This window comes from Panthera onca, chromosome D2 (assembly GCF_046562875.1).
Source record: "Panthera onca isolate mPanOnc1 chromosome D2, mPanOnc1 haplotype 2, whole genome shotgun sequence".
Classification (NCBI taxonomy): domain Eukaryota; kingdom Metazoa; phylum Chordata; class Mammalia; order Carnivora; family Felidae; genus Panthera; species Panthera onca.
The window spans coordinates 15,376,591-15,402,301 of record NC_138349.1 but is presented as its reverse complement, the minus strand read 5'-3'; the positions used below and the strand labels follow the sequence as shown (position 1 = coordinate 15,402,301).

The 25,711-nt window shown below is 36.3% G+C and overlaps 1 protein-coding gene and 1 pseudogene across 5 annotated transcripts in view; both read left to right on the top strand.

Annotated features, from left to right (window-relative positions):
• The window catches only part of LOC144613224 (FUN14 domain-containing protein 1 pseudogene), a 44,961-nt pseudogene extending 37,589 nt beyond the window's left edge, over positions 1-7,372 (top strand).
• The window catches only part of ATRNL1 (attractin like 1), a 774,559-nt gene that overhangs the window by 568,835 nt on the left and 180,013 nt on the right, over positions 1-25,711 (top strand). The window lies entirely within an intron of this gene.

The following is a 25,711-nucleotide window of genomic DNA, read 5'->3' as shown; positions in this document are numbered from 1 at the left end:
GGGGGGGGAGAGAGAGAGAGAGAGAGAGAGAGAGAGAGAGAGAGAGAGAGAATCCCAAGCAGGTTCCATACTGTCAGTGCAGAGCCTGATGGCAGTGCTTCAACTCATGAACCATGATCATGACTTGAGCCCAGATCAACAGTCAGATACTTAACCGACTGAGCCACCCAGGCATCCCTAGTCTAGGTGCTTATTAAATCCCTGGGTCTTGGGAGATTTCAGTTTCCGATCATATTTTGGGTCCCTTGGACGTCAGCCCTGATGGTTTTCTAAGCCAGAAGTTTGGGGGGCTTGTCTCTCCAGTGCAGATCACAGCAGTTGGGGTTCCTGTTGTAGGGCAGCCACCCCTCACTCCTCTGGGAGAAGTGGGGGGGGCTGGTGAGATGCAGGGGAGTAGAAAGAAGTGGTGAGATTGTGTCTCTGCCTCTCCTCCCTTGTTGGTGTGGTCTTTTATCCTTTGTTGTTGAAGAAGCCATTCATCTAGTTTCAGATCTTTTTCAGAGGTAATTGATCTATTTGTAGCAGAGATTTGATGTGTCTGTGGGAGGAGGTGCGTTCAGGATTTTTCTATCTTGCCATCTTGTGGAAATATCCATAAGCTTATAATTTTCAAATTGTGTTTAAATACCTTTACCCATTTTTGGGGCACCTGGGTGGGTCAGTCGTTTAAGCGTCCGACGTCAGCTCAGGTCATGATCTTGCAGTTTGTGAGTTTGAGCCCCACGTCAGGCTCTGTGCTGACACCTCAGAGCCTGGAGCCTGCTTCGGATTTTGTGTCTCCTTCTCTCTCTGCCCCTCCCATGCTCATGCTCTGTCTCTCTCTGTCTCTTAATAATAAATAAACATTTAAAAAAAAAATTTAAGTATCTTTACCCGCTTTTGTTCAAATTCTCAAAATAGTCCTTCTGAACTTAAATAAAAATTAGGTCTATAGAAACACTAATGCTTAAATTATATAGGGATTATATTAAAATATGCTCTTTACTTTTTTTTATGGCATTTGTGTAAAATTGGATAAAATTTCAGGTAGATTGTGAGAGTGTAAATAATTTGTACATGTTATCACAAAAATTATAATGTAATAAATACAATGTACTCTAATTCTTATTAAGGTTATTTTGTTTTGCTTTGTGGATATGTTTTAAACCTATTACTGTATGCAGTTTGCATCAAAGGTTAAGATTTATCCAGTAATTAATGTGTTCATTAATTATTAAAGAATCCTTATTGAACAATTATCATAGGCCTGCCATTATGGTAAGGTTGCCTATGCAAGGATGGATAAAATTTAGGCCTCACCCCTTAGGCACTCACTGTCTGTTGAGGGAGAGATAGACACTTGACTGTGTGACTTAAAAATATAGGGATGTACATATTCTGTGGGAACAGAGAGAAAGGAGAAACTAATTATGATTATAGGAGAAGTGGAGTAATTGTCTCAATGAGAACTAATCTTGTTCTTGTTTCAAAATTGTCTCAATATTTGAGACAAGAGCTTGGGGGAAAGAAAAAAGTAAGAGTTCTCCTACAGGAGAGAGAACATTCCAGAAAGTAGTCAAGTGGGAGCAGGGAATAGTTAGCCTAGCTGCAAATGGACTCCAAGAAAGATGGTGAGAGGCAGGGAAGGGAGCAGTGGATGTTACAGAGAGTCTTACTCCTGTGGCAGTGGGGAACTGGAGAAGATTTTAAAGCACAACAAATTTGTATTCTGGATAAATCCCTCTGGTGGCGTTATGGGGAATAAATTGAAAGAAAAAGACTGAAAGCAGAGAAAGGTATTAGGAGTCTATCAGTTGATGAAAAAGGAAGTAGGCGTAAAGTAAGGCTATGTATTCATTCATTTATTCATTATGTCAGCAAACATTTGATTTCCATCTATGCCAGGCATTGTTCTAGGCACTAGTTATTCAACACGGAAAAAAACAGACAAGATTCCCGTGCTTGTGAATTTTATATGCTAGGCAGGAAAGGATTCAGGGACTCTTTTCCCACCCTTATCCAGGACAAAGGTGATTTCTAAGTAAACCTTTGATTCATGTTGTATTTTTAATAAATTAAGAAAATGCCCTCGTGTGTGTGTGTGTGTGTGTGTGTGTGTGTGTGTGTATGTGTGTATGGAAGGATAGATAATATATGCATGAATCTCTGTCTCTCTCTCTATTTATATATACACATATACATAAGTTTGTATATTTTTTAAACCTTCTATAGCATAAAGATACTTTTAGAAAAAAATTTGAATTATTTTGCTAGGTATTAAATGCCTCTTATATAGCATTCGTATTCAAAAATCAAAAGATACAGAAGAGGATATAGTAAAAAGAATTAAACCATTCTCCCACCTTGATCCCCTAGCTACCTACCTATTCATCATCCTATAGGTAACAAGTATTTTCAGGATTTTTGTATTTCTTAAAATTTTTTAATGTCTTTATTTTATTTTTGAGAGAGAGGCACAGTGTGAGCGGGGCAGGGGCAGAGAGAGATGGAGATACAGAATCTGAAGCAGGCTCCAGGCTCTGAGCTGTCAGAAGGGGCTCGAACTCACAAATGGTGAGATCATGACCTGAGCCAAAGTCAGGCGCTTAACTGATGGAGCCACCCAGGCGCCCCAGGATTTTTGTTTTCTTTATAGAGATATTTCATACAGGTGCTAATATGAGGGCTCCCTTCTTTATAGATGCAGTGTTCTTCACTTTGCTAGATAATTACATATTAATGCTGATGGAACTACTTTTTTAACGGCTGCATAGTGTTCCATAGCACCATAATTTATTTAACTAGTCCCCCACTAATGTACAATTAGGCTTTTCCTAATATTTAGCTATTTGAAACCATGTTGCAGTAAATATTATTGTGCAGGTCTTATTAACCTTCCTTTGCCTCCCCTAAAGATCTTATCATCCTCGAAGATGCTATGTGTTTTCCTTAGTTGTTTCATCTTCAATTCCCACACCCACCCTGCATGAGCACTCTAGCTCCAAAAAGCAAAGACTTTTCTTGGGTTTGTTCCCTAATATAATCCTAGTTCCTAGAGGAAGCATTCAATGGATATTTGTTGAATGAATGGATTGGCACAGGTATAAGTATATGTAGGAAAAAATAGTAGAAGTAAAATTTCTAGGCCAAGAGGAATATACATTTATAATTTTGGCAAAGATTGCCAAATTGATCTTTATACAGCAGGGTATCTCAGCCTCAGCACTGTTGACATTTTGAGCCTGATAATTCTTTGTTGTGGAGGGCTGTGCATTGTACACCGTTGAGCAACATCTCCAGCCTCTAACCATCACTTGCCATTAGATGTGACAACCAAAAATGTTTCCAGACATTGCAAATGTTCTTTGTTAAAAACACTGCTCTCGTGTGTTATACTATCTGCGACTCCCACCAACAATCATGACAGTGACTCTTTCCTACAGCCTTGCCAATACTCTAAACATTTTGCTCTTTGAAATCTGATGGCGAAAGCTACTACCTCATAGTTTAAGCTCCCATATTAAGTCACATTTTAATAGAACTTTGGTATAATGAATCCCTGGCGTTGTAAGCTGCAGTGATGAAGGTAAGTTTGATTTTCCGTTATTGAGAGAAAGAGAGTGAATATATGAAATCTAGAATCATTGGGGAAAAAATGTTATGTGCCCTTATTTTTCTTCATTAAAATATCTAAGTTTTACAAATCCTTTCTTCAGACCATTATGACTTCATGGACTGAATCTTCTCTAGAATTATGTAAATTGGCCTTAATTAATGAACAAAATTTGGAGTCAAAACACTTGGACTTGAGTGCAGGTTTTCCTAATTACTAGTGGTATTACCTTGGGGAAGTCACATAAACTCTGAGCTGCAATTTACTTGTATGAAAATTATGGGTAATAACATTTGCTCTCTCTACATCACTGAACAATTATTTTTTTTTTTAGATTGTGAAGCTTTTCACAATTGCAAGGCTTAGGATAATTATTATGAAGGTTTTATGACCCACTGCTTTATCTTATGACTCATAGTGTCTCGAGAGTTTATCACTTCTCAGTGCTTCAGTAAATCCCTTCTAACTGTTCTCACTCATTTATTTATTAAACATAGGCACTTTGTACCTTACCATACCTTTGCTCCAGCTCTGTAGTCTTAAATCACTACAGTACAATTTTCTTCATAACTGAGCAAGTCCCAGACAGACTCATCAGTCATTGATTCATTCAGTGAACATGAAATAAGCACCATTATCTTCCCCCCCACTGACTCTCCTTTTCAACAGCTCCATTTTTGTCAATGCTGTTATTAATCTAGTCTTAAGGGTTGGAACTCTGTAGTCATCTACCTTGCTTGTTCCCCGTTTTACTGATCCCACATGTCATGAGCAGACTTATTATGATAGAGCACCCCCTTTTCCGTTCCCTCCCACTGATTTTTAAGCTTATGAGAGCCGCCTATTGGCTACCACATCAAATACAAGTTATTTTTTACTAGCTCTCCTTATTACCCTCACCAATTAGATCTCCTAACTACTTTTCCTTTCATTGCACCAGGCCCATTCTTGCACCTATGCTTTTCTTCATCATGTTCTCTGCCCTACAGTTCTCTTCATCTGTTCTTTCACCTACCAACCAGCCCTATCTTTCAAGGCCTGTATCATTATCATTGCTCCTCCATATTTTTTGTACCTTGATATTTCACCCTACTCTGATCTTCTTATCATTTAATTCGTGTTCTTATTGGCCAGTTTCACTTAGTATGTCACAGAGGATCTCAATCCTGGCTGCACATCAGACTCACTTTCTAAGAATTTTGTTATCTTGGTACCTAATCCCAGAACCACCCTTTGAAGTCATTGTAGTTTTGACATTGAGTGGCTTAAACATTCTTGTGGATATTGTAATTATTTCATTTTTCTCTTCTTAACCAAAAAGTTCTAAGTGCCAGTAAAAATGCTAAAGGTACATGGTTAATAATTGTTTGATCGGTATTTTGAATATCAAAATGTTTCTTATTCCTTTTCTGCAAAGCCTATGATTTTCATCCCACCTCTGCCAATTTTGGCTCCATGATTTAAATAAATTGCCTGTTCTCTTTTAGCCTCATTTGTCTTCATATGTAACAGGAGAATAATATCTATGTTTCTAAGTGTTATGAGAACATGTATATACATATAAATCATAGCTAATAGTTGATAAATAGCAAGCATTTTGGCTAGTATTAACATTATACCGTGTTTTTCTGGAGATGCTGGGAACCCCTTTATCTTTCTTGCTTTAGGATTTACTATTTTATGACTTGATAAGATACGCTTATCTACATTACTATTAGAATTAGGAAGACAGGATATCAAGGCCCTATTGCAAGCTACTGTGCAATTTTTATGTCCTTTAATTACACTTTCTCATTCCAAGGAGCAAATGAGTGTCCCATTTTTTTTGACCATTCATCCACTGACTGTTCCCTTGGTTACAGTAGAATATGTACCACTACAGTTTTTTTCTTGTCAGCAGCAACTCTGAGCCACGAATATTGTAAATATACACATCCTGTTCTCTTCACATTATCAAGCGGCTCTCTCTTCCTCATAAATGCACTTTAAAGGAAGATTTTAGTTTGTTAGTTTAGCTAACTTTTATTGTACAGTTTATAATTATTTCATTTAATTAAAAAATTAGGGAGTAGTAACATTATTCTATTAAATTTGGACTCATCATAAAAATTGTGCTCTTGTGAGAATTAGCAAGAAAACAGAGTATTTTGTTTTCCACGGAAGGTTGTTACATAGATTACTTTTATCAAGTTCTATGTCTTAAGTCATTTTTCATCCTTTTCTGTTCTTACTAATGAAAACATTGAAATTGCCTTTTTTAAGTAAAAAATACAAATGTATGAAAAAACAAGTATTATTTAATGACTTGTCTCCATTAAATTAGATGCAAATAATAGCAAAGGAATTAACCAAAGTGATACATTGTCAACCGTAATACAGTTGAAAATATTCAGAGCTATTAAATGGGGAAAATAACTACTTCAACCATGGACATTTATGCTGGTTTTCAGTTTCAAAGTTGTCAAAGTAATGATGGTGGCCAACCCCTCCTGCACTAGAACTAGAAACTGTGCGGGTTTCTTTGTTTTTTATAGAATTTTTTTTAATGTTTATTTATTTCTGAGACAGAGACAGAGCATGAGTGGGGGAGGGGCAGAGAGAGAGAGGGAGACACAGAATCCAAAACAGGCTCCAGACTCCGAGTTGTCAGCACAGAGCCTGACGCGGGCTCGAACCCACCAACCGTGAGATCAGGACTTGAGCTGAAGTTGGTCACTCAACTGACTGAGCCACTCAGGCGCCCCACGGGTTTCTTTGTTATCATGCAAGTTTTTCCCATAAGTTTGTCAAACCTGAAGACGCAGCATTGCTAAACAGTGCATATTTTCAGTTTCCAAACTTTTTGTAGTTGAAATTTATTCAGATGCCAACAATACTAAGGGCTTAGGGTTGAGAAGAAAGTGCTTTTGAAAAATTTTGTGATTGTCTTTCTTACAGTAGATTGAAGGGATCAAACAGATGTATGTTTGGTTCTCCTCTGTTACATGAATATATTGACACTCACGTTATCAGTTGCTGGAAGGACGAAATGCACTTGGCATGGGGTCTGACACCTAGTTAGTGCTCAGTACTAACATTGTCCTAAAGTATCATGCTGTTTAGACATTGTCGTAAAGTATCATGCTGTTTCTAGCAGATGGTCAGAGGGACAACCCTAACTGCATCTTCTCAAGAGGCTATATTTTTCTACTTGTGATTTATATTGGACTTTAAAGTGGGATTTCTATGGGGAAAAAAGAAAAGAGGAAAGTAGTGGGGAGAGGGGGGAGGGTGGGATCACCTTCAGAGCTGGCCTCGGAGGTATCATGGCGACCGGAAACCCCCTCGCCAAGAGCATGAAAGCAATGAGGAGTCTCAAAAAGTGTCCTATTTAACTGAGTTTGTGAGAAGACACAATTGGTGGGATCAAATGTTTGGCTGCAGTTCTGGACCTATGGTAGAAGAATACTCAGTAGCCACTTAGGTTGTAAAGGGTAGACTGACTGGCTGCTGTGAGGGATTTTTGTTCTAGAAAAGTTGGAAAACTTGCAGCAACCACAGTAGGTGCCAGCTATCTTCTTCTTCAGGTTGCCAGTCACAGGGGTTACATGCAGACTGACTGGAAGAGAGTTGAAAAGATATAAACAAAGCCAAAGACAGATTAAGAAACAAGCAAATAAGACAGCACTTGAAATCAACAATATAATTGAAGAGGCAACAGAATTTATCAAACAGAGCATAGTGATATCCAGTGGATTTGTGGGAGGCTTTTTGCCAGGCCTTGCATCTTTTTTTTTTTAATGTTTATATATTTTTGAGAGAGAGAAAGAGACAGAGTGCGAATGGGGAGGGGGCAGAGAGACGGAGACCGAACCTGAAGCAGGCTCCAGGCTCTGAGCTCTCAGCACAGAGCCCCCTGCACGGCTCGAACCCATAAACTGTGAGATCATGACCTGAGCTGTGGTCAGATGCTTAACCGACTGAGCCACCCAGGTGCCCCTGCCAGGCCTTGCATCTTAAAGACTTGAATGTTCTATCACAATAGAGTCACCTGTAAGAAGAGAAGTGGCAGCAACAAGGTGTTTCTCAACATTGCTAACTACCAGGTTCCCCAGGGCATCGAGAAACCACGGAGCTAGACGATGCCAAACTCACAACTTGGTGTTTTGCTACTGAAGTTTGGCAAACTAATATCTCCTGTAAAACAGTGTATATGGTATGTATACATTAGTATTCCTGAGCAAAACATAGCTTTCATTATTTTTAAAAAATTTGCATTGGGCTACCTGGGTGGCTCAGTTGGTTAAGTGTCCAACTTCAGGTCAGGTCATGATTTCACGGTTTGTGAGTTCCAGTCTCACCTTGGGCTCTGTGCTGCCAGCTTAGAGCCTGCTGCAGATCCTGTGTCCTCCTTTCTCTCTGCCCCACCCCCACACTCTCTTTCTCATTCTTAAAAATAAATAAACATTAAATTTTTTTTGATTTGCATTTGTTTTTAAATGAGCCTAGAAAATTGGCTATAGGCATATACAGGAAAAAAATGTGTTGAATATATTCTCCAGGGAATAGTAAATAATAAAATGAGTAAGTAAATAAATAAACAAAATAATGATAAAGCAAAGATAACAATCCTTGTCTTATTTAAATAAGATATTCTTCATTTTGCTTTATACTATAGTGCCAGTGAGTAAACATTTGTATTACAGCTTTAACATTAGGGTTCACTCTTCTTTCAGAGATATGTTTGCAGTAAACTGAAGATTTGTAATGCCCTTTTGTGGAAGGATTTAGAAGTAATAGACTTATGAATGATATTAATCAGATTTCATACAAACAACAAGAAAAGAAAGAAAGGGTTCTCTGGTTCAATTAGTCCTCATTATCTCTGAACTTGGAGATACTCACACCTGGTTTCATATTCCAGATCTATCACCTGATGGTTGGTTGATTTATACCACATTACTAAATTTATCTGAGCTCAGTTTCCTCATCAATAAAACAAAAGTAAAAAATAGCAGGGTCACAGGGTGGTTCTGAGGATCTGGTGAGATCGTACATATAAAGGACTTTCCTTGCCTAGTTCATTTTATAAGCACTTCTTAGGCAGTAGCTGTTATCACTCCTATTTTTACTACTAACCATAGTGCCTGATGTTCTAGGTTTCTTTGTATGTCTTAGAAAAATATGGAAGAGTCGAACAGCTATTGCCCCAGAAGTGGGTTGACTTCAAAGATAATGAAGCTTAAGCATGAAGGCCCCTCATATGCACAGGACCCTTCTAAAGACTGGCATTTAATACTGTATTTTTCATTTATATTCTTTCTCTTAAAGAGAGTTTCCAAAACTCCAAAAGTTTCAGGTTCCACAAAACCTGGATCTAGGTTGTACTGACCTGAAAGTGTTTTTTTTAATTTTTTTAAATTTTTTAATGTTTATTTAGTTTTGAGAGAGAGGGAGAGACAGAGCATGAGCAGGGGGGGGAGCACAGAGAGAGGGAGACACAGAATCCGAAGCAGGCTCCAGGCTCTGAGCTGTCAGTACAGAGCCCGATGTGGGGCTTGAACTCACGAACCGCAAGATCATGACCTGAGCCAAAGTCGGGCTGTCAGCCAACTGAGAGCCACCCAGGTGCCCCGTTTTTTTAATTTTTTTTAACTAAAATGTTTAAAGGAAAACCTTTATAAGGAAGTCTAAAAATTTATGCCATCTAATGAACACATTGATAGCAATATTTATATTAAATTATCATTTTAACCCCAAATCCCATAAGTTCATAAAATCTTCAAAATAATGCTGCAAGTAAAAATGGCATATTAAAAGCAATGAAAATTAGAGGTAACTAGAGCATGGCAGTAAAACGCTGAAGATATGTAATCAATGATATGGAATTGTCTCATTTTTTATAGTCAATACTTTCTAAGCTGTTTTTCATAAAGAAAATAGTTTTAACAGATCAGTGAGAAAGTTAACTGAGTAAACTTACTTAAAATAAATATCAGTCCTCTTCAAGTTGAAGTATGTCAAAAGCATACTGAGGCATAGATCTTCCAACAAATTAGCAATTAAATGTCTATTACTCACACATGCAATAATTGAAGCTGAGAAAATTACATATTTGAAGTCAATAAAACAAACTCTGGTATTATAAAAATAAGCAAGCTGCAGTCTACAGAAAATATATTTCTGTTTAAAATGGTGAGCTTCAAGAATTTGAGAAAAAAAAAACTTAGAGGTTTTTCTGGTGACATCAATTAGTTTGAATAAAGCATTAATAAAACCACTGAACATGTCTTGGAGTTTGTATTGTTAATCTTAGTCTTTTAAAGAATTTATTGATGGGTTTTCTTAATATGCCTGTGTGCTTTGGGGCACCTGGGTGGCTCAGTTAGTTAAGCGTTGGACTTCAGCTCAGGTCATGATCTCGCGGTCCGTGAGTTTGAGCCCCGTGTCTGGCTCTGTGCTGACAACTTAGAGCCTGGCGCCTGCTTTGGATTCTGTGTCTCCCTCTCTCTCTGCCCCTCCCCCGCTCACACTCTGTCTCTCAAAAAATAAATTAACATTAAAAAATTTAAAAATAAAAAAATATGCCTATGTGCTTTGTAGGTATAAAATATAAAAAATATAATGTAAAACAGTTCAGAAAAAGTTTTTGATTTACAAGTCAAGTGTTTTAAAAATATGTGCCCTACCTTTAAAAAGTGTATATCTACTGCAAGGTAAATAAAGTGTATTAAAAATGTTTCTCCTAAAAAAATAACAAACTTTAAAAAAATTCAACATTTTGATCTTATGGAACATATGATATTAACTTTTTTAAGAAGCTGGATCATGTAGAAATTAAATTACATTCAGTAACAGAAAAGATCCATTATTTGTCAGATATTATTACTTCAGCACTGTGGTGAGAAACTACACCCCCAATTTACAAAGAAAGAAATATAAGAATAACCAGGATTAAATAATTTTCCCAAAGATAGACACAACCAACACAAGCATTCAAAGGCTTCTTGCTTACAGTCTGTCTCCTAATCTTGTTAGGTCACATCATCTCTCAGCATTTTTAGAAAATGCCCTCTTTTATTATGTTTTCAGCAGATTGTGAATCTAATATACCAGCTTTACCCTTTTCCATGCTTTCCTTCCTTGAGTATATTTTCAGGAGAGAAATCAGTTCTAGTTTTCTGTCTCTTCCAAATAGTTAAAACCATAAAAGATCATAGATATAGTAAATCAGTTTAGAAGCCCAATGACTTGATTGGGATGTTCAATTTTACTATAATAGCCTAATCCGAAATGTTATCTGAAATGCTTACTCCTTCACAATTTTTTCTTGGTGCTACAAAAATTGTTCATAACAAGAACAATCTTGGGGGAAAAAATAAGATGCGATGTTTCAGACAGCTTAATGGGGCTGCCACCATACTAGATAACCATTGTTTAGAGGAGTCTTGGATTAGCTGAAGGCTAGTATAGACTGAACATATTGAACAATGTCTTAAGTTGCACTTTAAAAGTCAGGATAGACAGTTCTCGTAAGAAATGAAGGCTCCTTTGACCATTATAGGTGTTCTGTGGCTAAAGATGAAGTGCCATACTAACAGAACAGAGCTTGCAATTTATGGTATTGGATTCCAAGGTGAAAAAGAAGGTTAACAATTTTGTTTTTTGTAAATTTTTTCTTTCCTAAGAACAGAAATTCCAAGTTATAGAATGCAGTATTGACAAAGCCATTTTTATACAATGCCTGGTGATTATAAGTAGGAGTTAGAGAAAATATCATACTGCTCAATATTTTGGCAATTAATTTCAGAGAAAGTCTTCCTAACGAAATCTAACTGAGTTGCTCCCTTACAAAAATTTGAACCTGATTAAATAATCTAACTCATTGATATGGTCCATTTGTAGAAGCAATTTATTAGTCTAATGGTTAACACCTGTTAGTTGAAGCTGAAAAAATGAGAAGATTTTAACTGAAAGCAAATGCAGTAAATTCTGGTTCTTTTTTTCTGGTTTCATAAAAGGTTCACACACATACACGTACACACACACACACACACACGCACGCACACGCACAATCTCTTCCCCTAGACAATTTTAATACATTTTCCCTATGAGTTAAAAGCCATAAGTATCCCCACAGATATTTTTTTGCAAGTGAAATTGCTTTTCATTTGGCAAAAACTAAACCTATGATTCATAGCAGCTTAGAGCACTCAAGGCCAAAGAGTACATCTTGCTTGCTTTGACTGACATTTTTGCAGGCTAAATCAGACCTGCATGATTCAGCTGCATTGAGATTCATTATGCTGTGAGAGGGGAGATTTGGGGGTGGTGTAAAAGAGCATAAAGGGAAATTGTCTTGGAAATTGTGGCTTGTGACTGAGGTTAAAAACCAGCCACAACCAATAGGCAGCTTCAATTGGTATTATACTGAGGAGGCACCATTTTCCTACCACCACCTTTATACAAAGAGCTAGCAAAGAACATTGAGGATGATCCAGTAAAGAAAATTTTTGTGGGGAAGCAGAAAAGGGGACTTTTCTTTGCTATGAGAAATGAAGTCAAGGTAGAGAGCAAGAGTAGAGTAAATGGCTCTTTTTCTCTGCTCAGGCGTTAAGAGTAAATCAAGTGCATATTTTGTGTAAAATGAAAAGCGGAGAAAAATCCATCACCAAAAACATTTACCTAAATGTCCATCATTAGCAATTCATTCCTTCTTCAGTAGGCTTTTTCATCAGGTCCCTTTAAAATTCATATGCCCAGAAGGGTTAAAATCTTCCAATATCAGGTACTTTCCCATCCAAACGTAGTACAAGGAGAACACAAGAAAATTACTTTGGGAAGATGGGATCAGAAGAGAAAAGTGTTTATAAAGTATTACTGTAGCCAACACCCCATTTTGCTAAATGTATTTGGTTTATTTTCTCTTGGCACTGATATATAACCCAGTCATAACTGATTGTATTTAACACCAAGTACGTAATATATGGTGCAAAATGAATATACCGAAACTTTTGGTACAAAATTATGAAGAATTTCAAGATGGAGAATTTCAAGAATTTCAGCAGAGCATTTAACCAGGCTTGGGGCCCTCCCAAACACAGGGCCCTGTGTAACTGCACAGGCCATATGCCCATGAAGTCAGTCTTCATTTTATTCATTATAATAGGAGAAATGGTGAACTCTAAACCAGGTTCATAAAAACATTTCATTAAAGATATTCAAATACTGACTTGTGAATTCTCAACACTAATACAAAATTTTACCCAAGTTCTTTTTAAGCTAATGGGTGGCTTTAGAAATCACTAAGTGTAACTCTTTTTATTCTGTATGACTGACCTATCTTATCTGCCTACATATCTTTCCTTATTTGCCTGACGTTCTTTGGGAATGTATAGCTGTCATGAGTTCCTACCTTATTATTTGAAGTTTGGACCCTCAGCCCTTACCTGTAAGCCTGAGATTCAAGAGCCTAGTACCCATTTACCATTCCTAACTCACGAACCACCCAAGTACATAAATTCAAGGATTGCTCCCTAGAATATCCCCCAAATAAGCGCTCGTGTAGAACATCCAGCCATTTTTCCAGCCCCAGGTTTGAGATTGGAATGTGCATGAAAGTTACCTGGCTATGCCAAATCCTAAAGGAGATTAATGAAAGCTAGGGATGGTTTCACCTCTTGGTAGAATATGTTTCACATTCCTATTCAATTTTCAGTAAACTTCTATCTAAGCCAATTTTCCTTTCTAGTATCTATTTTGAATTTAGTCCAGCAGTAGGCTGCTTTTTGATTCCTCTGTTAAGTTCTATCTCTTAATCTTTGGTTGACATTTTACTATAATTAATATTACATTAATCCCACCACTGACAGAATGCCCCAGGATTGTTTTTTCCTTATTTTGTTTTTTCAAGATCAGGTGTCACTGATAACTCTTCTGACTTTTTAATATTTTACTCAGTTGTGATTAGAGTAAATGAGGCCATTCTTTGATGTGAGGCTTTCTTTTATTCCTCCCAGCCCCATCCCACAGGCATCAAAGATGTTACATGAAATAATGACATTTTTATAATGTTGACTAATAGTCATTAGACAGGAGTTGAGAAATGAATGGCATTGAGGTTTTGAATAATCTGTTAATTTTTAATGTTATAATTTAGAAAATAATTGTAAATCCTGTTTGTGATCGGAGTTAATCATTAAAACTCTTTTTAAGTAATATGTATTGAATCACTACATTATGTCTAAGGCAGTTCTAAATACATACTTCTAAAGTACTTGCTCTCTAAATTTTCCCTTCAAAAACATACAACCATAGCTTGTCAAGTTACTAGCAAGTGAATGTGAATAGTTTAGTTTAAAAATATTGAATCGTCTTTGTAATACTTGACTGGTTTTTTTTAAAGACTATTATTATATTATCTTTTAAAATAAAACACTTATATAAAATAGTACTCTTTTTCTTTCTGTGCATTGTATACAAAGTGTTCCACTACCAATAGGTCACTTTGACTTTAGGAAACAGTATTGATAATATTTTCTCTTCACTCAGAAAACGTTTACACTAAGTATCATATTATAGTGTTGGATTATTTTTCTAAAATGAAGCTTTTACAGATTTTATAGGCTTCCAGTCATAATCCAATATAACAGAATAAACATGAGGCCAAGGGTCTGTAACAAAATATGAAAAGCTATGATGTTTGAACCTAAAAAAGACAAATGTAGTATGTAGACTTCAAAATGTATAAGAAATCTGGAAGAATCAGTATAATTATTTGTTTAAGGCAAAGTGCTTAGAAGAGAGGAGACAGTAAAACTACAAAAAAAGTCAAATACTCTTTTATTGAAGGAACTTTAGTATGCTAGAGGTAACATTTAAAAAAATTTTTTTAACATTTATTTATTTTTGAGACAGAGAGAGAGAGAGCATGAACAGGGGAGGGTCATAGAAAGAGGGAGACACAGAATCTGAAACAGGCTCCAGGCTCTGAGCTGTCAGCACAGAGCCCAACGCGGGGCTCAAACCCACGGACCACGAGATCACGACCTGAGCCGAAGTTGGACTCTTAACCGACTGAGCCACCCAGGCGCCCCTAGAGGTAACATTTAAAGAGTATTAATAGGCTTTATGCTTTCTTGATGGCATAGGCAATTAGTATGTGATGGAGTCAGTTACCAAGCTTAGTCATGAATTCAAGATAACGCATCTTTAAAATAAATGGGATAGTTCAAGAGCAAATAGTATGTTATCTAGGAAGTTCAGTACCAAAATCAGATATCAAGACCTTACTTCAAAGTAGATCCTTGCTGCCAATTATATAAGGCATATGTTAATCTTGACAGAACAGTCTAGTAAAACTCAGACTCCTTAGTCTGGCATTTAAATGCCTCTGAAATCAAGTACCATTTACTCTGTTCAACCTCATGTCCCTCTGCGATTCCAGGCCAAACCTCTGTTCTTAACCATATTAAACCCGGATGTGCCTCTGCGCCATGCTCTTGCTCAGCCTTGGTTTTTTCTTATTCTCCTAAAAGTCTTCATTCTAAAGACTGAGTTCAAACTTGTATGAACCCATTCTTTCTTATTCAGGGCAACTCCATCTCCCACACTTCCATGTACCACTGGTAGAACACATAAACTTCTTGATTTTATATTTCTTGATAACCACATCATACCTCTCTCAAAACACTGAAATACTCTGAAAGGCTGTTAAGAAGTCTTACATTTCTGTGCAGTCCTCCGTGGATTCTAGCAGTACTTTAAACAAAATAGTTGAATTTGTCCACTGATTAAATATTCACTTTTTTTTTTTTATTTTTTAGGGAGAGAGAGAGACAGACAGACAGACAGACATGGAGCATGAGCAGGGGAGGGCAGAGAGACAGGGAGACACAGAATCTGAAGCAGGCTCCAGGCTCTGAGCTATCAGCACAGAGCCCCATGTGGTGCTTGAACTCACAAACCATGAGATCATGACCTGAGTCGAAGTCAGATGCTCAACCAACTGAACCACCCAGGCACCCCAAATATTCACTTTTAATGAAGGTACCACACTGGATGCTGTTTATATTACAGATAATAAAGGATCACATTACGCCTTTTTCTTTTACCATCAAATAGAAATTACTGTTTGTAGTCCTTTTCATCTTATGATGGCTTTTGCCAGAAACTTCTCTGGTACCTACCAGAAAAAGTAAAAGCAAAACAAAACTAAACTAAATCGTTATAAGTATGTGACAAAAACAACTCTTTAGGAATTTTTTAACAATTAAGTATGTATGAAAGTGCAGTATGTTTCTCGCATTGAAATAAGAGCACTTTTAGATATAGAAAGAAAATTTACTCCATAGAGGTAAAGTCACTTTTTATAAACTAGAAATTTCAGGAAGAACAGAATTCAAACATTTCCAAACAGCTTCACTATCCTCTGGATTTTGTTCAAATGAGACTTGACCAGCAAATCATTCGATTGTCTATATTTGTATTACATTATAACTAGGGTTTACGTCTAAGATTTTTCTCAGTAGGAGAAGTCTGTTTTAATCAGTGGTTCTCAAATTAGAATTGTATCAGATCCAGAGAAATGCTTGTTAAAATGAAGATTCTCAGGCCCAGTCCCCTCTGATACTTTCATTTAGCTAATCTCAAGAAGACCCTGAATTCTTCCGTTTAATAAGCTGGTCTATAATCAGAGCTGTTGAGTCTCTAACCACTGTTAGAATCTCTAATCACTGAGAACTAATACTCTAAAGGACACTTTCTTTTGTTTTGTTTTCTGTAACTTTTTCTGAAATGGCAAGAGTATAGAAGAGAAAGATTAGGGATGGAGAATGAACAAAACTCAGAACATTCTAATCTGAGCTACTCAGTGAATACTGATGGGACTGTCTTCTGTGGTCCATCTTATTAAAAAAGTAATTAAGGACTTGCCCACTGTAACTTTAAGTGAGCATAACAACTGGGAAATGCCCCATCCCAGCGGGCATTAGTGGCAGAGCAGGAACCCTGGATCAGGTCAGTTATCCAGGAATCCTAATGAACAACAACAACAACAACAACAACAACAACAACAACAAAACGAGCATTTTAGAAAAATACCAATCTCTCATAGCTACCTGCACAATTGTCTTCATGACCTGACAGATACTACCAAAAACCCAGGTCCTGATAGGAGTCAGCACTGAGGATGAACTTTTCTGAAGATGTGGATCGCTTTTGTTTATCACCATCACAAAACTAACTCCAAGATAACTCTCAGGATTCCTTAAGAGAGTGATATGACTTCATTGGCAAATATCATCAAGCAAATAAGTTATCACAGCAGTGTCATAACTATGGGATAATGTGCATATGTGCATAATTGTCAGAGAGCTAGGAAAACTTTAGAGCATATGAATTGTTTTATTATTTACGATCTTGAATTATAACTGCCACAGGAGATATCATAGACATCACTGACATTTTTTTAAAAATATGTATGTATATCAAAGGAACTAGAGACAACATAAAGGGGCTATCATTTTCAAACTTGACCTACCAGCTTAAAATTGATGTAGGTAGTTGAATGCTTGCCTCATTTAAACAAACATGAGAACCAGCATTTCCACATCACATTTCTATTTTGACCGATATGGTAGAGAAAGTTTGAAGATTTGAATTGCCACCCAAAAAAAAGTTTCTAAGAAGTGTTTGAAAGCCTCTCTGATTAAGTGCCATTTGATTGAACTAAAACTCTCCTCAGAATAAGCATGAACGTTGATTAATAATTCGTACTGAAAGTTTTAGCAATGAAATCTGTTGATGTCCGTAACTTATTTGAAATGTCTCCGAAGAAATGGACTGATAGATTGACAAATGGACAGATCGGTGATAAAGTTGTGATAAAGCAAATAGAGCAAAAGGTTAAGATTTGTAGAATTGGAATGACAGGTATACATATAGTGGTTACTACACTATCCTTCCAACCCTTCTGCATGCGTGAATATTTGCATAATGAATTGTTGTCGGGAAAAGCATTTATCAGTAGAGAAGGGGAACGATCCTTTTTTTCTGGTTGGAAAGGCAGTCAACCTACAGACTTGAACACAGGATTTATAGTCATACTAAGAGTAGAATACCTAGTTTTACACATAGTGTCTATGTGACCCTGGCCATGTTAAGTGAAACACTAAGGTCTCATTTTTATCATCTGTAACAAGCGTATAATGTATGTACCACCTATTGTATGTGTAGGAATTAAATATAATATGAAATGTCTGACCCCAGTAAACAAAGAGCACAAGTTATTGTTTTTTCAAATTGTTACTAGTTTTTATGTCTACTATTAACTGAATAACAAAATAAAAATAATTTATATATCCTAATTTCCCTTAAAAATATTTCTAAATTCAAAAGATTAATTTTAGCAAGGGAATTATGACTTTAATGTTATATCAAGAAATGTAAAGTTCTTGCTAAGTAAATAATTTAGTTTCTATAATCTCCAAATTCAGAATAATCCTGTAAGATTAAGGAAAATTAATTGACACAAATTCCATGGTATGTGATGTATTTCAAGATTAATTTTAACAAACTTAAATTTAACTGTAGTTTACTGACAAGAAGGAAGGAGATATTTAGTATAAAGTTCTAGCCAACATGTTTGCAGCAAAACCATTCATTCGGGGGTGGGGGTGGGGGTGGGAATTAGCCCTGTGTTAGCTGCCGGGGAGGGAAAATGGAGCTTAATACAAGGCCCCCATCCACAAAAGAATTTCATTGTGGTTAGGAAGAAATATCTAGCCCTTGGGAAAAAGAACAATGCATGAGTTAAAAATATAAGGCATGTAACAAAGAACTATATGATTAAGAACTGAATGAATAATATAAATAATATGTGCTGAGAATTCAGAAAAGGGAAAAAATCATAATAGCTTTGAAGTAAAAATTTTGGGGATTCTGGGCCTATTTAAACCCTTTGGAACATGAAGGAAACTTCTTGAGAACATGTGGTTTTGATGGGAGACTAAATGCAATTGAATAGATAGTATTGTTCAGGCAGGTCTTTCCTAGGGAATTATGGACAGGAGGGACAAACAAGAATAGAGTATTCAACAACAATCACAAGATGAGTAGCTGAATACTATACACTTCCTTCATTTCAAGAGGTATTTAGAGTCTAGTTCATGTAAAGAATTGGGATAGTTGCTGATGGCTAATATGAGTGAGATTTGGCCCTAACTCCAAGGAGTTTGTAAGTGACAATAAGTAGAACTGTTAAATGCCAAGTGTATTCCAGGCTGGTTGGAGTCTATAAGAAGAGCTAAGAAAAAAAATCCGTGATATACAAAGTATAAAATAGCAAACACCATAAATGAAAGACGAAATGCTAGGCAAACTCAGAGAAGAGTTTTCTTGCAGTTGACATAAGGGAGATACTCATGCAGGAGGTAATAGTGAGTTGCTCTTTGAAGAGGAATGAGTAGAATGTGGACAGAGATGCAGTGAAAGAGTAAGGAGAAGAATAGTAGTGAACTAAGTCACAGAAGTAGAGCGTATACATGAAATAGAGTATATACATGAATAGAGCGTATACATGAAATAGAGAATAGGTTCTTTCTGGAAATCATATGGAGAGAAAGGTGGTACAAAGGGAGGGAGGCCACCAAGGCCTTGAATAACAAGCTAAGTTTTGAACTTTATTCTGTTGGCAATAGAGAGCTATTAAAGGATTATGAGCTGAGGAATGAAATGTTCAGAACTTGTTTGTTTTTACCCTGGTGGCTTGTATAGGATGAATTGGAAGAAGAAAACTCTAGGTGCAAAATGACCATAAGGCAATGAGAGCCTGAGGCTAGGGACATAGAAAGAGCTGTCTCCAAGGATAAAAGTACATAATCTTGCAACCAGTTCAACTTCAGGAGCACAGGGACAGGAGGAGTGTACCAAAGTGCGGTGTGGTGGGAGATTCACATTGTTAGAATTTCCTAAAAATTTAGTGATAATAAAAACTCTACCTGTTTTTAGTCAGTATTATTGTTGTTCTGAATTCTCTTCTGACAATGCCCCCTTTATTGCCTGCACCCAGGGCACATTCCCCCACCACTTTCCACCTCTGTATACCGCTGCATGAGATGGAAGCAATTAAAGATCTCAGCTTAACACCTGGAATTCTGAGGATTCTTTCAATAGAAGTAGAAATTAGGAAGATAAAAGATTAGATTCGAGAATGAGTGTAATCTTGTACATGTTAAATATGAGTTACTGGTGGAATGGCCAAATAATAATATCAACCCTGGAGATGTGAGCACGGATGTAGCTCAGCTGAAAAGTTAGGGTAGAAATCTAGGTTGGGAAGTCATCTGCTGAAGGGTGGCAACTGAGGCTATTGGAATTCCTAAGCTTTGAGGACTATGACATGTAAAATTAAGTATCTACAATATCACCTACATATTTGGTCTCTAAGGCATGTGGATCTTAAGGCAAATAATACACAGAATACATACAATCAAGGGTGTCTGCCAGAAATCTCCATCTTGATTTATCTTTCACTAAGCTCCCTCCTGCCAATATTATAGTTAAGATTATTGATGTTTGAGGGGTGCCTGGGTGGCTCAGTCAGTTAAGCATCTGACTTCGGCTCACGTCATGATCTCACTGTTCCTGAGTTCAAGCCTCACGTCGGGCTCCGTAGCTGGGAGCCTGAAGCCTGCTTCAGCTTCTGTGTCTCCCTCTCTCTCTGCCCCTTCACCACTCGTGCTCTGTCTCTCTCTCTCTCTCTCTCAAACATAAATAAATATTTTTTAAAAAGATTATTGATGTTTGAGAGCTAAGTTTAAGAAGAATTTTAATGATGTATTATAATGATGTCATTTCTCTCCAAGCTGAAAATAGATTCAGCGCATTCCCAGTAAAAATCCTAGAGATATTTTTTTTTATGGAAAGTGACAGACTTATTCTAAAATATTTGTGGAAATCAAAAGGCAAAGAATATCCCAAGAAGAAAACTGTATGCTACCAGATATTGAGATCTTTTATAATGCTGTAATAACTAAGACACTTGGAACTGGTGCAAGAATAGACAAAGAGACCAATGGATAGTGTAGTATGATACATGACAAAGGTGACATTGCATTGCAGTAGAACGAGAATGGTCTTTTCAATAAATCATGGTGGATCAATTGGGTATCCATGTAAGAAAAAAATTATTGGGACTCCCGTCTCACAAAAATCAAAATCAAATGGGCTGTAGATCTACAATGTGAAAATAAAACAGTTTTTTAAAGGAAAACAGAATACCTTCATGACTTGGGAGTATTTAATGATTTCTTAAACATTTTCTATCAAATAGAAAATGTGGCATAGAAAATGTGGCATATTAAACTATATTAAGAACGTTTTTCCACCAAACGATACTGTTAAAAGAGAGTGAAAATGTAATGCATGTGATGGGAGAAGGTATTTACTACAAAAATATCTCTAAAAAAGATTCATTCTTCATAATTTATAAAGAATTCTTCCAAATTAATAAGAAAGGATGCAGTCAACTCAGTAAGCAAAACACCTGAACAGGCACTTCATAAGAGGCTATCCAAACGGCCAATAAACACATCTAAAGGTGCTCAACTTCATTAGCCATTGGGTAAACGCAAATTAAAACCACAGTGCAACACAATTATGTGTCCACATGAATGGCTAAAATTAAACACAGGCATCATCAAATCTTGGCTAAGATATGAAAACAACCATACTTCTCATACATTGCTTTGGGAATGTAAATTGGTACAACAGTTATTGAAAAATGGGTCATATATTTTAAACATATAAACATATACAGACCCTATGACCAAGAAATTCTCCTCTCAGATACAAATCCAACAAAAAAAGTGTTCATTAAAAAAATATATATGAACAAGGGGCTCCTGGTGGCTCAGTTGGTTAAGCAGCTGACTTTTTTAGTTCAGGTCATGATCTCATTTCATGACCTAGAGCCCCGCACTGTCAACAGGGAGCCGCTTGGGAATCTCTTTCTCTGCTTCTCTCTCTCTCTCTCTCTCCCTCCCTCCCTCACTCTCTCTCTCCCTCTCTCTCTCTCAAAACTATATAAACTTTAAAAAAGTGTACAAGATTTTTTCATGGCAGTACTATTCATGATAGCCAAATGTCTATCAAGATTAAAATAGATAATCTTGACTTCTTTGTCATATATTGACCATATATGCATAAGTTTATTTCTGGACTCTCTATTCTATTCCATTGATCTATATGTATGTTTTTATGCCACTGCCATACTGTTTTGATTACTATAGCTTTAAAATATAGTTTGAAGTCAGGAAGTGTGGTGCCTCAAGCTTTGTTCTTTATCAAGATTGCTTTCACTGTTTAAGGTCTTTTGTGGTTCCATATGAATTTAAGGACTTTTTTTCCTATTTCTGTGAGAAGTACCATTGGAATTTTGATAAGGATTGCATTCCATCTATAGATTGCTTTGGGTAGTATGGGCAATTTAACAATATTAATTCTTCTAATCTGTAAACATGGAATATTTTTCCATTTACTTGTGTCATCTTCAATATCAATATCTTAATTTTCAGTGTGCAGATCATTCTCCTTCTTGACTAAATTTATTCCTAGGTATTCTGTCAGATGCAATTATAAATTGATTGTTAAAGAGTAGTCTTTTCAACAAATGATATTGGGAAACCTGAACAGCCACATGCAAAAGAATGGAGCAGGACTCCTATCTTATACTGTAACAAAAGTCAATTCAAAGAGCCTATGGAATGGGAGAAAATGTTGGTAAGTCATCTATCTGATAAGTAGGGTTTTATATATAATTAATATCTATACAAAACTTAATATATATAAGGAACTCACACAGCTCCACAGCAAAATAACCTACCTTCCTCCCCCCTCAAAAAACCTATCTGATTAAAAATTGGAAAGAGGAACTGAATAAACATTTTTCCAAAGAAGACTTATAAATGCCTAACACGTACATGATGTTCAACATCACTAGTCATCAGGGAGTGCAAATCAAAACTACACTGAGGTATCATCTCACGCCTGTTTAATGACAGAATGGCTGTCATCAAAGAGATAAAAGAGGTATCGTCAAGGATGTGGAGACAAGGAAATCCTCATGTACTGTTGGTAGAAATGCAAACTGGGGCATCCACTTTGGAAAACACTATGGAGATTTCCCAAAAAAACTAAAAATAGAACTACCATATTATCCAATAATCCCAATTCTGGATCCAAAGGAAAAGAAAGCATTAACTTTTGATATATGCACAACATATTACCCCCCTGCCCTCGTCCAGTACAGCAGTCCTTATGATGGCCAAGATGCAGAAATAATCTAAACGTCCTTCAGTGAATGAATCTATAAATATGTGAGATATGTATAAAATGGAGTATTTTTCAGCCATGAGAAAGAAGGAAATCTTGCCGTTTGAGAGAACATGGATGAACCCTGAGGGCATTATGGTAATTCAGAAAGAGAAAGACGAATACTCCATGGTATCAATTATATGTGGAATCAAAAAACTAAAATTTAAATTAAATTAAATTTAAAGCAAACTCATAGAAACAGAGAGTAAAAAAGTGGTTGCCACGAGCTGGGGGGTGAGGGAAATAGGGAGAAGTTGGTGGTAGAATACTAATTTTTGTCTATAAGGTGGATAAGTTCTGAGGACCTAATATAAAACATGGTGATTATAGTTGGTAACACTGTAGTGTATAATTGAAACTTTCTAAGTGTATAATTGAAACTTCCTAAGTGTTTTGTAGAACTCTCTCATACACACAAAATTTTAGTATAAATTTTGGTATATTCACATAAGGGAATACCAGTGTGAACAAGTCACAACTCGATGCAACCATATGGATGAATCTCAGAAACATAATGTTGACTAAAAGAAGCCAGACACTAAATAAGTATCCCCATATATAAATTTCAGTAACAGGCAAAACTAATCTGTGATAGTACAAATCCGCATAATGGTTACCCTTGTGGGGATAGGAGGAAATGGCTAGAAGAGAGAATAAGGCAAGATTCTGAGATGCTGCTAATGTTTTGTTTTGTTTTTTTATTAACATGTATAATCATCACACAAGTCTGTTGACTTAATGAAAATTAATCATGGTATACATTTAAGAGTTTTTGTATGTTTTCTATCTGTATGTTTTTATATGTTTTCTATCTGTATGTTACATTTCAGTAACAGCCCCTTCCCTTAAAAAAAAAAAAAAAAAAGTCTTTTTCCACTGTTCAAATTTAAGTTGGTAGTTATAGTCAGCTGATAGCTGACTCTTTATCCACAACATTTTTTTTTTATTCTGTTGCCTTTCTGCCCTAAATGACAATTGCATGGATCCACGGATATATTTAGATAACTTAAGATATGTGTGTCAAATGATGATTCATGACCCCAAGAAAGGGCTAAAAAAAGAGTTAATATCACTTTGGTTCTAAAAATGGAAGGGCTGCAAATGTCTGAGTTTAAGTGCCCTCATACTGATTTATACACAGTGGTGTGTAAGGAAGATATATGCCATAGAACCTGGACATAACATCTAGACTTTATGGTTTATTTAACCATACTTCTTAGAGAATTTCAGTAGGTGCATCAAAGGATGTTTTCAAAGTGCCCATATTAAATTTTGGATCAAAAGAATAAACGGGGAAATTACTACTCCTTTAGGTTCAGTTAACATTATTTTACCCCTAATATATTGTGATTATTTTTCCAGTTCAAATAATAATGGTGAAAAGAAATGTTGATATGTCACAGTTTTCTATTTGTTAATTGTTGAGGTCATCTCACAGCATCTGATTCCACTCACACGGCCAATTATAAAATGACTGTGCCCATCCTATAGAATGACTCTTCAGTGCTTGGAAAAGAGCAAAGGGCTGTGAAGTTGAAATTGGAAGTCTTATTACTGATTCCATGGCCATTCTACAGGCACTTTAGAAATATCATTCTACCTCTCTGATCTTCATATTTTCAGCCTACAAGTTAACAATACCCTTGACAATGAAGTGTTCTTAAATGGTGACTTTTAACATAAGAGTAGCCATAAAAATAGGACTATAACTACATAGAGAGTTCCCAGGATGTTGCTATTGGGGCAAATATTTTTGTGACATGTTAGTTTTATTGTTTTAATGTTTATTTATTTTTGAGAGAGAGAGGGAAATGGAGTGCAAGCAGGGGGAGGTGATGGGGAACTGAGAGAGAGAGACACAGAATCTGTAGCAAGCTACAGGCTCAGAGCTGTCAGCACAGAGCCTGACGTGGGGCTTGAACTCACAAACTGTGAAATCATGACCTGCGCTGAAGTCGGATAGTTAACCAACTGAGCTACCCAAGTGCCCCTGTGACACATAGTTTTCAGTGGACAGAATAATGATGATGAGTTCAGGAGAATTCTGGCATGTTAATTGATCAAATATATTTGTTAGAGGTAATTTTATTAATCAGTGTATAGGACCTGTCCTTTTAAAAAAAAAGATACTACATTTGAGGGTACAAAAATGTTTGGTGATCTGCTTGATATTGTTCAGCACGGATTCATATTTCTCCTAAAAGTAAAAAATAAAAGTAACAGCTTCATGGAGATGGTAATGCATTGTTAGCCCCTGTCAATACTTAATGAATAGGATGGAAAATTAGAGTCTCTGGATTCCCATTGCCACTAGGATACTAAATACGCACACATGCACACACACAGACACAAACACACAGTCACATGGTTAAGCGTGTGTGGATGGCATATAATAAAGAGAAAGATAAATGCACTTAAAGTTCTACATGAGACTGGTAGAGATATGAAGTCCAGTTGTGATCTAATAAAAAGAGTTCAGATTTAGAGACAGAGGTAGAGTTTCAAGTTCCTTAGACTTACTAGCTTAATAACCGTGAACATATGATTTAACATCCATTCACCTCAGCAGGCTCATTTTGAAAAATAGGACAATAATTCCTAAATTTGTTCAGATTATTAAATACAATCATAAATGTTAAAATATATATAAATTGTAAAGAACCTACATATGTCAAGACAACCTTTGGGTTATCTTTGGGTTTTAACATTCAGATACAAATGTATTTCAGCTCATAGAGCAGTTACTCTAAGTCTTGTAAGTGAATT